We start from the raw sequence: 14742 nt of genomic DNA, 5'->3' as shown, positions 1-14742 counted from the left end.
CAGATACATTAAGCAGGAAGCGTAGACATCAGATTTCAGCTTTGAGATGTTCATTGCATCGGGATCTTATCACTCTTAGCCAGTTTGATTTTAGACCCGAGATTGGAGGAACCAGTGCATTTTTGGGAGCTGTGACAGTGCAGCCATCTTGGAGTGACAGAGTTGCCAGAGCTCAGTTGGGAGACTCTTGGATTCAAATCCGAAAGGAGGAGATTTCCAAAGAGCCTAAGACTGATTGGACCATTGGAGCTGATGGAGGTCTACGAATGAAGGGTAGATTGGTTATGCCAGCCAGCGCAGAGCTGAAGAGAGAGTTATTTGATGAGGCACACCGTACTCGGTACACGGTGCATCCAGGAACCGTGTTATGCGTAGGAAGATTTCAAAGTATGTAGCTAAGTATCTTACCTGTCAATGAGTAAAGGCAGAACACCAGAGACCAGTAGGATCACGTCAGCTTTTAACCATTCCGGAGTAGAAGTAGGCGGACATTTCTATGGACCTTATTGTAGAGTTGTCGAAATCGAAGAAAGAGAATGATTCGATTTGGGTGGTAATGGATGGACTGATGAAGTCAATACATTTTTATTCCAGCAAGGACTAACTATACAGCTGAGATGTATGCGAGGATACCTATTCAAGAGACTATTCGACTTCATGGAATTCCAGATGCGATAGCATCAGATTGAGATTTCAGTGTTCATATCACATTTTTGGAAGGGTTTCTAGAATTCTTTTGGGCAACAGATTTATCGTACTGTAGTGCATTTCATCCATAGATGGATGGTCAGACGGAGAGAGTAAATTAGATGTTGGAAAACAGATGTCGGGCTTGTGTCATTGACTTTCAAGGTAGCAATTCGGAAGACGAAAAAAGGTTACGACAAGATACATTGGACCGTATCAGATTTTTGAGAGCATTGGAGCTGTGTCATACAGACTAGATCTTCTAGCATCGATGTCTAGTATACACAATGTATTTCATGTTTCTATGCTTAAGAAACAATTACGTGATGAAGAACAGTAGTGAGTGTTGAACGCATTAGAAATTTAGCTTCAGGATGGTTTGACTACGATTGAAATCCCTGTTTGTATACTTGTTAGAGAAGACGAGAAATTTAGAAACAAGATATTTTTTCCCTTGGAGAAAACTCAATGGAACCAGGAAGGAGTTGAGATGATCTTCAGGGTCGCGAAGATGTTATGCCGCGCGACTTCCTGAAACTATTGAGGAAGTGCATTGATTTATGTGTACGATTATTTGTGTGGTTATATTTTGATTTAACGCTAGAATGAGGATATTTTCACTTAATTCTTAATCTTTCGGAACACATGGTATATATATGGGGGTTCCTTGTTTAGATTTTTCGCCCGACCTACTAGTTCTATTCGATTAAGGGTTGAGTGGGAATATATTCATCCTGGACTGTAAAATATAAATATCCATATATGCTTATCAAGAGTAAAATTCTAAATGTTTCTGGTTGAGGGTTGAATTAGACCCACTATGTGTTTTTCTAGTATTATTATTTTTTAAGTATGATTTCTGAATTTCGAGGACGAAATTCTTTTAAGGGGGGAAGAATGTAAAACCCCAAAAATTTGAATACTTTATGATAAATAATAATAAATATGTTATACATTTATAAATAATATATTATGATGTTTGAGTATGCTAGGAACTGATTTGAGATCAATTCAATGTATATATGTATATATGTGAGTACAAATACACAAATCATGCACAAAGGCCAAGAGTGAGAATCTGGGAATTTTGACCAGTTAAGAGTTTCTATGTTTTTCTCACTGATTCATTAAGAATCTAGAAAGGTGTATAATACCAAAGTTGTAGGTCTCTTCAAGAGATTTCCAACAAATCTTAGATCACCTTATTCTGAGGTCGTATGAGAACGTTATAGCTAAAATACCGAAGAGAATGTTCCTAGTCAGACTGAATTTCCAGTTCGGGTTTCGGGTTTTGGGTTTGCTGCTATATATATACATGTTATATCACGAAAATCACCTCTTTTCTTCTGTTTTACAAACCCTAGCAGCCCCCCCTTCTCTCCCAAACCCTAGATCCGTTCTTGGAGGATTTTGGAGGAGTCGACGCGAGATCCATCGGTGTTCAGCGAAGGAGGATCATTCTCACTTGTTTTTGGGAGTTCATCTACACCCCTCAGGCGAGTAACTTCTCGCCCAACCTTTTATTTTCATGTCAATAACTGAGTTTTTATTGGTTTATGGAGCCAAATTCGTATTTTAAAATAGCTAATAGAGTATTGTGGCATAGAATATGGATTTGGGATTTTATCTGTTTTAAAAACTCCCCAACGTTTTCTGTTAACAGATCTAGATCTGAAAATACCTAGGAAAGGAGTAAAAACCCTGTTTTTATTATTAACGATGAGTAAATCATGTTTATACATTTATGGAATCTTGGTGGCAAAGTTTTAAAGGTTTATTTTCACGATTTTACTTGGATTTTATCTGTTTTAAAAACTCCCCAACGTTTTCTGTTAACAGATCTAGATCTGAAAATACCTAGGAAAGGAGTAAAAACCCTGTTTTTATTATTAACGATGAGTAAATCATGTTTATACATTTATGGAATCTTGGTGGCAAAGTTTTAAAGGTTTATTTTTTTTGCGATTTTACTGATTCATGACAACTCTACAAGTTAGATTTTGTTTAACAAAGAATTTTTGTCTTAGGTTTCTAGCTGACAGAAACTCAGATATGGGTTTCTGTCCGCTTGGCGGTCGACCGGAGCGGTCGACCGCTGAGCTCGTTTTAGGGCTTCGGTCGACCGCCAAGTTTATTCGGTCGACCGCGACGTTTGTTCGGTCGACCGCGACATTTATCCGGTCGACCGCGACGTCTGGTCGGTCGACCGAGATGCCTAGCGGTCGACCGCCATATATACACTGTTTTGACTGTGAATTGATATAGGTAGATTTCACTATGTATCCCAGTGATATGTTCACCATTTTACAGTCCTCGCGTTGGACTAAAATCCACAGTCCTCGTGTTGGACAAGCATTACCTTTTAGTCCTCGTGTTGGACACCCTTCCCACTTAGTCCTCGTGTTGGACATGCATTGCTATTTAATCCTCGTGTTGGATATACATTACCATCCGGTCCATGCGTTGGACAACGGTCACATCCGGTCCATGCATTGGACAACGGTCACATCCGGTCCATGCGTTAGACAACGGTCACATCCGGTCCATGCGTTGGACAACGGTCACATCCGGTCCATGCGTTGGACAACGGTTATATTCAGTCCATGAGTTGGACGTTTACTTCATGCAGTCACCGACAAACTCTCTGCTGCCCACTGACTAAATAACATAGGTCCGGTCGACCGGTGCGGTCGACCGAGAACTGATATATGAAAATCTGATTTTGAAAACTGTTTTTCTGATTTTAAAACCCTGTTTAAAAATATCAAATAAATTCAGAAAAATGTAAAACTTTGGGGAATGATTGTAGACATGATAATAAACATGCTACAACGACTGGTTTCGAAAAAGGACTTCCCAAATGAAAAATATCATCATTTTACAAACTAGTCCAAAACATGAAAATATGAGATACTTGAATTTTGATGTTTTGACATAAACCAACTTTTGAAACTTTGTGAAATGTTTTTGTAGACTTAGTAAAACATGTATAAACTGATATTGAAGTCTATAAACTAAGAATACAATATTTTCACAAAATTGCATATTCTATGCAATGTTTTTAAAAACACAATAGTAAATATGAAATATGTAATTTCATATATATAACCATAAAAACTCAAGACACATGTATGTATATATATAACTATATATATGCATAGAAACCAAAACTTATGTATATATATATTTAACTATATATATACTATGAAACCAATAGATGTGTGTGTATAGATAATTGAGCTTAGCGTACTTAACACACATAATATAAATCCTAAACTACATTACCCAAGCAATCTTGATCTTCAATTAAGCTTGACTTGGTACACGTTGCGGATGAAGCTTGAACTTGATCTTTAACTTTGAATTGCAAGGCTTCACCGACATTCCGCCAACCTCCTTTGGATATGATCGTTGAAGCTCTATTCCATCCATCCTCCAACTACGTTGTTTGTCTACAATACATAGGAAAACGCAAATACTAGACAAACAACATTAGTGGTAAATTGTTTGTTAAACATCATCAAAACAAGAAGGCCAACAATCTCCCCCTTTTTGATGATGACAAACAATTTACAAAAAGAAATATATGCATGAAGAAAATGAATATATGCATATAAACAAGAAAGTGTATACTCACAATATTTCTCCCCCTTTGACAACATCAAAAAGGGGACAAAAGGATGAAGAGAGCAAAAGCTCCCCCTATCAATAAGTATGGGTGAGTATAACACATAGAAAGATATAGGGATTGCTCCCCCTATCAAAATGCCTCATGAATGTATGAAATGAAGATCATGGCAATTATATGTGAGCAAGCATAGATGGAAAATATGCTAAACACAACTCACATAAATAAAGACAAATGAGAACATATATAAATATATCAAAGTGAAAAATAGTGTCTCATATCAAAGAATATAAAAGCCATTTGTAGAGGTAGATTTACGAAATCAAAAGAAGAGAAACAAGAGAATCATGCAAAAAGTTTTCAAATGAAAACAAATCACTCAAGCGAAATCATAAATCAAATGAGATCCATAAAAATATAAAACCAAATCATTATTGATTTTCAAAAATCAAGAGAGGCAACTATATCTAGCTCTTGAGCTAGTAATAACCCATATAAACATTTAAGCATCCGGTAAACAAGATTTGGGCATAAACACCCAATAAATCCGGAGGGTTATATAAACACAAACCTCTCATCAAAATCAAAACTAATAATCATGAAAACAAAAGATTTGATAAAAGAAAAATTGTTTTCATAACAAAAAGATTTTAAAACATAATTTTCAAAACCAAGAAAAAAGAAGGATAAAAACATTAAAATTCTTAGTTTGAAAATCAATTTTGTTTTGGTACCCAAGAACTCTTGGTACCAAAAGATTTAGGGACATGACCCCTATCATTTAAGCTCAAAACCTTAGGGTTATGAACCCTCTTAGGTATATGTGGTGTACTAACATGGTCAAAACAATAATCTTGCAAATGACCATTCCGATTGCAATTTGTGCAATGAAAGAGATCCATTTGTTTTTGTGGACCATTAGTTCGTGCACGGGAATCATTTGCAAATAAAGATTTTCTTTTAAAATTATTTTGCAAACGAGAAACATTCTTAAACAATGGTCTATTTAGAACATATTACAACTTAGAAGCTTTATGTATATCAAAACAAAATTTAGTAAAATGTCCAAACCTACCACAAACATCACATTTAAAAGCATGTGGTTTACTAGAAGCATTTGGTAAATGAGATTTCTTTTTCAAATCAAAATAATATTTGGCCAAATGACCAAAACGACCATAATGATCACATCTATACACATGAGCATGCTTATGATGAACAATGGGTGCATGTGTGTGTACATGTGATGAAGAAGCTACATGAGATGCACAAGGAGCATTGACATTTTTATGTTTGTGTGCATCATAGCAAAATTTAGCTAGATGGCCTTTACGGTTGCAAAATGAACACTTATAAACTTTGCTATATATGTGTGCATGATGAGTGGATGATTTCTTAGACTTGGCACACATATCCATAAGCCTCTTATGATTATCAAAGCATATTTTCAAAGTTGAATCTAAAAATGTATTGCGATTATTCATAAGATTCAAATCTTTATTTTTAGGCACATATGTATTTTTAGAAGTAGAACATAAATAATCATTTATAAAGGAAGCAGTATTATTTTGTATGTTCTTTATGTTCTCTACTTCTAACATGGTATTATTTCTTTCATGAGTTAAACTAGCAACATTTGAAGTTAAAGAAACATGATCCAATTTTAATTTTTTATTATTTTCTTTAAGGATCACATTTTCATTAGAAATAGTTTCAAACTTAGATGCTAACAACTCATGATCGGATTTTAAATCCTCATGCTTGCTTTGTAAATCAATGAAATCATTTTGCAATTTGTTAAAGGCATTTAATAATTTTTTACTAGCACATGCAAGTTCATCATTAGGTAAATCATTAATAGATTCGAACTCGCAAACCTCACTAGGGCTATCGCCTAGTGCTCGTGTGCATGAAGCTCCTTTAGAACTTGAAGCGGTATCCTCCAAAGCTTATCGGACCACCTCCAAGTCTCCTTGATGTGCTTCAATAAATTTTTATAAGGTGTAAGCACTATCAAAAGAATCAAGCTTGTTAGGCATAAATGAATCAAATGGATTTAATAAAAATTCTAACATAAGCTTGTTCATAATAAACATCTTTTTATCTTGTTTGATCCACTTGGATTTCTCCAACGTGGGTACAATATAAGCACAATCAATGACTTCCCATAAATCAATATTTTTAGATTGAACAAATATTTTGAATCTAAAACACCATTGAGCATAAGGGAAAACATTGAATTTAGGAGCAATACTAGAATCATAGCCTAAACAAGACGCATCATTCATATCCATAAATTTTAAAAATATACAAGCAAGATACAAATACAATAAAAATAAGATTAGCACAAAAAGATAACTTGGATCTTTAACACAAGGCGATTAGACCTTAAATCAAAGAGCACCAAGCTCTAATACCAATTGTTAGACCCTAGAGGGGGGTGATTAGGGTCTAATGCTAATCTAATCCGATTTAAATGCTAATTAAAACTAATTAATAAGTTATCCTAGCAAGAATGAAATACAACAAGATATGTAAGCTAGGATAAGCAATATGAATAAAAAGATATATCCCATATGATGATAAAAATATATATGCAAGGATATATAAACTAACAAGGATAAACAATCTAAACAAGATAGTGGATGATATAGAAATGAGCAATGCACAATGGCGATATAAGATATGAACATAAATATGAAGGAACGCCAAAGCACACTCAAACAAGCAATATGATCACGGAGTTCGGACCTTCCGTCCTACGTCTCCGCTCCCCACTCCCGGGGAGAAATCCACTATCACAACCGGGTTTTCTACGCTCACCCGAATAACGTTTACACCTCACAGTGTCGGTTTTCAACGCTCACCGATCAACGTTCACACTCACCCTCACAATGTCGGTTTTCAACGTTCACCGATCAACGTCACTCCTCACACTCGGTTTCTAGCTCACCGAAAACCTCACTACACACTCACAATGTAACAAATATAAATTTGTTCTCTACAATAGATGAGAACACAATGAAAGCACAACTCAAAGTTACAATCTCTCACCACCCAACTATACTATGCAATGAAAGATACAATAAGCTCAATGTGGGTGTGTGTAACAGTGAGATTCAATAAAACTTAACTACAACACTCTCAAATAATATCAAATGATTTGTTCTCTAATACAAGTTGATAACTCAATTAAGAAGAACTCAATGTTACAATCTCTCACCAACCCAAAATATATTATGAATGCAAATACAATAAGCTCAAGTGGGTGTGTGTAACAATGAGATTTAATAAATCAAAACTAAACTCAATATAATTCTAGCTTAATAACAATGACATTCAAATATATATAAAAGAGTTATAGATAAAGTTTAGAAAAATTCTCAAATAGATCAAGAGATTGAAGGAGGAAAGGTTGGATGCTCAAGCACAAATAGAAGAACTCCTCAAGCTCTTGTGATGTTGATTTCACAAACCCAAACTCTCAAATGCTTAAAAGCTTCTTAAACAAACTTAAACAACACTTAAACAAGTTTAAATCCTTGTTAAACTCTTTCTAAAATATTCTCTTAGGTTAAATAGAACTGAGATCAAATGGGGTATTTATAGCCTCCCAAAACCTCAGCCAAAACCCTAAACGAAAGACCAAAAAGCCCCAAACGACAGTTGCAGAAATTAGCCATTGGGTTTGAAAAGACAGTAGGGCTGTCGACCGTGACGGTCGACCGCGAAGGTCATCAAAGCACAGAAAAACTTCCAGAGAGTTTGACGGTCGACCGCGGCGGTCGACCGTGAGAAATTTTCAGCTGACGGTCGACCGTGGCGGTCGACCGCGAAAGTTTTTGCTGCCCATTATGCAAAGGACTCAGGCGCGGTCGACCGTTGCGGTCGACTGTGAACTGATATATGAAATTGAAGTTCTAAAAAATATTTTTCTAATTTTAAAACACTGTTTAAAAATATCAAATAAATTCAGAAAAATATAAAACTTTGGGAAATGATTGTAGACATGATAATAAACATGCTACAATAACTGGTTTCCAAGAAGGACTTCCCAAATAAAAAATATCATTATTTTACAAAATAGTCCAAAACACGAAAATATAAACATATGAATTTTAACATTTAGGCTAAACCATATTTTAAAAACTTTGCACAATGATTATGTAGACTTAATAAAATATCTATACGATTATTGTTAAGTCTAAAAACTAAGAATATAATATTTTTATAAATACAATAGAAAATGAAACATATGAGTATGTATATAAAAATATATTTGTTTCATATCTAAGTAGTTAAACCAAATCACAATAATAAATATGAAATATATAATTTCATATTTATAATCATAAAAACCAAAACTTGTGTTGTATATATATATGACTACATATATATACAAAGAAAACTAATAAAATGTGTGTGTATATGATATTGAGCTTAGAGTATCTAACACACATAATCTAAAACCTAAACTAGTTACCCAAGCTTGTGATCTTCAACGAAGCTCTATCTTGGTAAACTTGCTGATGAAGCTAGAACTTGGATCTTCAATTTGAATTGCATAGGCTTCAACCCGACATTCCGCCAACCTCCTTTGGATATGATCGTTGAAGCTCTATTCCATCCATCCTCCAACTCGTTGTTTGCCTAGACTAAATATGAAAACACAAACACTAGACAAACAACATTAGAAGTAAATTGTTTGTTAAACATCATCAAAACAAGAAGGCCAACAATGTAGCCTTTTTATCCCAAATAGAACCTAAACTTATTGATGATGCTTTAAATGATGAGTTTTGGGTTTTAGCTATGCACAAAGAATTGAATAATTTTCAAAGAAATAATGTTTGAAAATTAGTTCCTAAACCAAGTAATATCTCTATTATTGGAACTAAATGGGTTTTTAGAAATAAGCTTGATGATTTTGGCATAGTAACCAGAAATAAAGCTCGTTTTGTTGCCCAAGGATACAATCAAGAGGAGTGCATAGACTATGATGAAACTTTTGCACCGGTTGCAAGGTTAGAATCTATTAGGATGTTTTGGCCTTTGCAAGTCTTAAAAATTTTAAATTATTCCAAATAGATGTCAAAAGTGCCTTCCTAAATGATTTTATTAAAGAAAAGGTTTATGTCGAGCAACCCCCCGATTTTATTGATTCATCTTTTCCAAATCATGTATACCGGGTTCAAAAAACTTTATATGGGTTAAAACAAGCTCCTAGAGCTTGGTATGCTCGCCTCTCAAGTTTTCTCATTAAAAATGGTTTTTCAAAAGGAACACTTGATAATACACATTTTGTTGGATAACAGAAAAATAATTTTATTTTAGTTCAAATATATGTGGATGATATTATTTTTAGTGCCACTAATGAATCTTTATGCAAGGATTTCTCTAAAGTAATACAAGATCAATTTGAGATGAGTATGATAGGAGAGCTCACCTTTTTTCTTGGCCTCCAAGTCAAACAATCCAATAATGGTATCTTCGTATCACAAAGCAAATATGCTAGGGAGTTGGTGAAGAAATTCGGGATGGAAAGTTCAAAACATGCCCCAACCCCAATGAGCACCACCATCAAGTTAGATGTGGATGAAAGCGGTGAAAAGGTAGATCAAAAGCTATATCGAGGTATGATAGGTAGTCTTATTTATCTCACCACTAGTAGGTCGGATATCATGTTTAGTGTTTCTGCATGTGCACGTTTTCAAGCTTCTCCTAAAAAGTCTTATTTAATTGCGGTTAAAAGGATTATCAAATACATCAATGGCTCTTTAGAACTTGGTTTGTTTTATCCTAAAAATACATCTTTTGATCTTTGTGGTTATTGTGATGCCGACTTTGCCGGTTATAGGGTGGACCGCAAAAGTACGAGTGGTGCTTGTTAATTTTTGGGTAACTCACTTGTATCTTGGGCATCCAAGAAATAAAGTTATGTTGCTTTGTCTATTACGGAAGCGGAATACATTGCCATCGGCTTATGTTGTGCACAACTTTTATGGATAAAACAAAATTTGGTTGATTTTGATTTACACTTTCATGATACAAATTTTTTTTTTGACAACACTAGTGCTATCAATATTTTCAAAAATTCTGTTTTACATTCTAGAACCAAACATATAGATGTACAACCTCACTTCTTGCGTGACCATATTGAGCGGAAAGATATTTCCCTTGTTTATATTGACACCAAGTCTCAATTAGCGGATATCTTTACCAAACCCCTTTGTGAAGTTGATTTTTGTCGTATTAGAAATGAATTAGGCATGTGCATTCTTTAAAACTCATTCTTTTTGCCTATTTTGTTTGCTTTTGTTGTTTTGCTCTACCATTATCATATCTATAATTCTTTGTTTTTGATCCTAAAATGTCAAACCATGCTTAAGCTCACATGATTACCAAGAGTAGTGTAGAGGTGAGAGACTGGGGTCATCCTAAGAGGAGTGGGGTACGTGATAATGCCTAGAGGTAGGCAGTAATTCCTAATACTTGAGGGAGACACGGGTAAGCCAACACTTGAGGTGTATTTTATGGGTTTTTAGCATGCATATTGTGTTTCTTTTACTCCATTTTTTAAGTTGCCAAAGGGGGAGAGAAATCTCCTCATTTGTGCACATAGTAAGGGGGAGCCTTATAGATAAGGGGAGCAACTATCTATAAGCCAAATAATCTCGTTTTACTTGCTCTTGCATAATGGTTGTCGGTCAACACGTACATGTCAATCAGCTAGCGTGCGTCTTTCAACACACACACGTCAGTCACCTCGCGTGCGTCGGTCAACACGCTCACGTTAATTAGCTCACATGCGTCAGTCAACAGGCGCACGTCAGTCACGTCGCGCGCGTTGGTCAACATGCGCATGTCAATTAGCTCGTGTGTAGGTCAACACGTGCACATTAATCAACTCGCACGTGTCGGTCAACACGCTCATGTCAATCAACATGCGCGCATCGGTCAACACGCGCACGTCAGTCAGCTCGTGTTCGTCAATCAGCCTCAACGAACCGTACAAGTCAACGGAACACTGAAATACAAAAAGAGAGAGAAAGTGTCTCAACTCGCGTAGGGGTGCAGGTCGCACGGTTCACCAAGTGGTGAACCGCGGCCACGCGGTTCACCAAGAGGTGAACCACGGCCGCGCGGTTCACCCATGGGTGAACCGTGACCGCGCGGGTCAGCACGAGCTGTTTCGCGCAGGTTTGACCCAAAAACGCGTTTTGATGGTTTTCGATAGGTTTTCTCAGGATTTATCTGTTCAAGGGGTTCCCAACTGACTTGATATCATTCCCAAACAAGGTTAGGCCATTATTAACTAAAGATAAGGCCAAATCGCTCATTCTCATCCGAATACCCGCATATGAAGCCCTATAAATATGAGCTTAAGGCCTCCATTTTACGGATCTGGAATTTTATCAAGAGGGCGAGGTGTTGCTGGATTGATGAGTCAAGGAGCATAAAATTTTAGCGAAGGTTAATCAGATCCTGGCGAACTTCTGCATAAAGAGGAAGGCTTTTGGAGGATCTGAACCCGTATCCCCCCGTCCATTTCTTGAGATTAGTCTTATTCTTAATCTCGAGAAGAGCTACTGATTTTGCTTGGTTGATTTCAGTGCTTTGAACGAATACTTCCTTGGTGAAGTAGGAGCTCTATCAATTTTTCGACAACAGGATCTGATCCGCAGTCGTCCACGGATATTAACATCCCCGGCATCTTTGTTTTGATGATGTTTAACAAACAATTTACTTCTAATGTTGTTTGTCTAGTATTTGTGTTGTTTATTTATTATAGACAAACAACGAGTTAGAGGATGGATGGAATTACACATTCACGATCATATCCAATGGAGGTTGGCGGAATAGTGGAGTGAAGCAACATACATTCAAGTTAAAGATCTAATTTCAAGCTTCATCCGCAAAGTTTACCAAGTCGAGCTTAATGAAGATCAAGATTGCTTGGGTATATTAAGTTTTAGGTTTATACTTGTGTGTAGATACTTTAAGCTCACATATTAATCACACACACGTTTTGGTTTTGTATATATATAGTTATATATATACATATATTTTTTGGTTTGATTTCATAGATATGAAACAAATATATTTTCATATACATACTCATATGTTTCATTTTCTATTGTATTTATGAAAATATTGTATTCATTGTTTACAGACTTTATAACAATAGTTTATATCTTTCTTTAAGTCTATAAAATCATTTTGTATTGCTTCAAAACATGGTTTAGCCAAAATGTCAAAATTCATATGTTTACATTTTCATGTTTTGAACTATTTTGAAATTGTATATTTTTCACAATATGGAAATGTAATTTGAGAAACGCTCTTTTGTAACATGTTATTTACATGTTTATTAACACTTTTTCAAAGTTTATATATATTTGTACTTTATTTGTTATTTTTTTAAGCATATTTTCAAAGTATCAAAATTGCTTTTAAACCTGTTTTTGATATGTCAGGATGGCAGTCGACCAGCCAACGGTGACTTGCTCCTTAGTTCAAAACTCGGAGTCTGGCTTTTGTTGGACTCGTACGGTGCCGTGGCGCGTCTCGACAGTTATAAGTCCAGGGTTTCGTGGTCGACCGCCGCAGCTCGACCGTCAAGTTTTTCCATGTGCCTAGTTTGGTTTTTTGTTGTCTCTTGCGGTCGACCGCGGAGTTTTCCTCGGATTGTCCTCGACGCCGGTATCTCCACGGCTATTTTGTACGGAATTCTGATTTTTTATTCTGTTGAGTTTTTCTCTTTTGTTTTGGGGTTTTTTTGCTGTGTTTGGGAGGCTATAAATACCCCATTGATTTAAGTTCTCATTTAATCAATCCCAGAAGTTTTAACTAAAGTTTAATAAGGGTTTAAGCCTGATTAGTTTGTTTTAGTTTGGGGTTTTTACAAAGAGAGCTTACATCATTTGTTGAGAGTTCATCTTAATATTCTATCTCTTTTGTGTTTATAGAGAAGTTTTCTAAACTCTATTTCTAGCTTTACATCTATTTGTTTGATTATCATTTTATTAAAGCTAGTTTTATACTATTTGAGTTAGATTTTATTTCACTCATTGTTTACACACACCCACTTGAGCTTATTGTATTTTCATACATAATATATTTGGGTTGGTGAGAGTTGTAACAATTGAGTGTGAGCTTTCATTGTGTTCTCATCCATATTAGAAAACAATCATTTGTTATATTGTGCTTATTGTGAGGATCACTTTGTAATACACTTGTACACCGAGAGAAGTGTGTGGTGAGAGTTGGGGATCATCCCAAGAGGAGTGGCGTCGGTTGACCAACCTAGGTAGAGGTGGTATCCGAGCACTTGAGGGAGACACGTCTAGGCCCAACACTTGAGAGGGTGTAGAGTGTGATTGCAAGAGTGTTGATTGTAAAGTTTTCGGTTAACTAGAAAACCGAGTGTGAGGTGTAAATGTTATTCAGGTGAACGTAGAAAACCCGGTTGTGATAGTGGAGATCTACTTGAGGTGAGGAGCAGAGACGTTGGTCAAGTGGTTAGACCGAACTCCGTAATCATATCGTTTTTTTTGTGATTGTATTGGCATTCTTATTCTTGTTTCATATCTTATATCGCCTTTGTGTATTGCTCTTCATATTGCCCTATCACTTTTGTAGATTGTTTATTTTACCCTTGTGTAGTTTATATATCCTTGCATATATTTTTATCATATAGGATATATTTCATTGTTCATTTTGCTTATCCTAGCTCATATATATTGTGGTAATTTATACTTGCTAGGATAACTTATTAATTAATTTTAATTGGCATAAAATCAGATAAGATTAGCATAAGACCCTAATCACCGCCCTATAGGGTCTAACAACAAAGACCCCACACAAGCAAGAGTTGATAATAGTTCTTGTGTTTATTTTCTAGAGAGTTGTAATCTATATTTTTGTAATTTGAATTCATTGCAAACGATTAAAGTTGTAATAGAATCGATAATGAAGACTACTTTTGTAGGTGTGAATTTGGATCTCCCGAAAACGGGGAATTCGTTTGTATTGATAAGAAAGCTTATTACAAACTAATAAATCGAAATTACAACAGAAGCGGAGGGAAGGCCCTCCTTGTTTAGTGCAGGGTCTTTTGGTAGCTACAGGATGCTTCGCTCGATGCTCGTGTTGAGTCTGCTTCCCTTGGACGGTTCGAATGAGGTTGCTGGAGAGCTTCAGTACTCAGTAGAGGTTCAAGTTGATGGAGTTCGAGTCTCCGGGTTCGGCGGCGATCGGGGCCTTGAACAGGGAGAGGGCGCTACAGTGCACGGATCGTGCAAGGAGCTTGTCGTCGGCTCTTTCGAGAGTCGAGAGCTGGAGGTTCAGTTAACTGATTCAGCCACGAGCTGGTCGCTGGATAGCTAGAACAGTTGACTCTCTTCTTCGTGATTCGGAAGAAAAGC

Source organism: Asparagus officinalis, chromosome 4 (genome assembly GCF_001876935.1).
Source record: "Asparagus officinalis chromosome 4, Aspof.V1, whole genome shotgun sequence".
NCBI lineage: Eukaryota > Viridiplantae > Streptophyta > Magnoliopsida > Asparagales > Asparagaceae > Asparagus > Asparagus officinalis.
This window is presented reverse-complemented; position numbering follows the sequence as displayed.